The sequence below is a fragment of the Poecilia formosa genome, unplaced genomic scaffold (assembly GCF_000485575.1).
Source record: "Poecilia formosa unplaced genomic scaffold, Poecilia_formosa-5.1.2 Scaffold1531, whole genome shotgun sequence".
In the NCBI taxonomy this organism is placed as follows: domain Eukaryota; kingdom Metazoa; phylum Chordata; class Actinopteri; order Cyprinodontiformes; family Poeciliidae; genus Poecilia; species Poecilia formosa.
The window spans coordinates 3,327-4,686 of record NW_006801470.1 but is presented as its reverse complement, the minus strand read 5'-3'; positions in this window follow the sequence as shown (position 1 = coordinate 4,686).

Here is a 1,360-nt window from a genome sequence, read left to right as displayed (position 1 = left end):
CATGTTAACCTCAGTGTCTCTGTTCTCTGTAGGAACCTGCATAAATACAGCTGAGCTTTACATTAACTCCTCCTCACAGGAAGAAACGAGGCACTTAGAGAAATTTGAATATATGGGCAATAAAGTATTGATCTATAGTCACCACTTTTATGACTTCTGCATAATGTTAGATAAAACCAAGCAGAAAATGTCTTGGTTGGGTGAATAAAGACAATATGTTTATTTATTTATTTATTTATTTATTTATTTATTTATTTATTTATTTATTTTGCACAGACTAATGATCGTGTCATTTAAAGTTTTTTTTTTATTATTCTGTTATTATTGATGCTTAATCCCAAACTTTACAAAATCAATAAAATGCCAGATTAAAGATTAAAACAAACATGTTGAAATAAATTATAGTGAGTAGCTATGTATTAAACTTAAAAATTCAAAATGTTTAAATCTTGTTACTATCAGTGTTCTGAGGACCCCTGGTGGTGACTCTTTTGCATGTTATGTCTAATGAGCCATTTTGTTGTGTGAGAAATTTATATGATGAACCAGAAGCTACTTGTGCTCAAACATTTTTGTAATAATATAAAGTATTTGTTGACATGAATTGTCTCACAATCTGACCATATTATCGCAGACATGGTCACATTATGGAATAGATTTATCAATATGCCAGACCATAGATTAACAAAACATATTTTTCTTTGGGATTTCATAAAATACTTGGGCCAGACCAAGGGAGAAGAAAACTGGGAAGGCAGATTTAAAGTACATTTTTAGGAATAAATTAAGATATAATATTGAATAGCTTAAACAGTTTTATTTTGAAGTTTATAAACGTAAGTGGGCAGTTGATATCTCACATAAACCAAAATGATGCTTATCCTTATATTTTACTGAAGGATGCCGATGATCTTCAGCCATATGTATCATGAAACTTGTCAAAAAAAACGACGGTCCATGTGCGCCCAGTTCAGATCTGGCACTTTGCCTTTGACTTTTGGAAGCTGGACGTTTTCATTTAGTTCCAGAGGAAGAACCAAAGATGTTCTTTGTGTGATTTGGAGGAAACTGAGAGTGAAGTGCAATTTTTGTTTTATTGTCCCTTATACTTGACATTAAGAAATTATTTATTTACTAAAGTACTTGATGTTTATCCAGATGTATTTTATTTAACGGATGAGAATAGACATTTAAGTATTTGTTGTTTCAGCTAACAGAGTTTATTTTGAAGGCCTGGCAATTTAGAAAGAGGATGCTTTTTGTTTGAAGGATATTTATTTCTGTCTGTTTTATTGTGCCTTGTGGGGGTTTGTTGGGTGTGGGTTTGTGGGGGGGTGTTGGGGAGGTTTTTTTATTATGT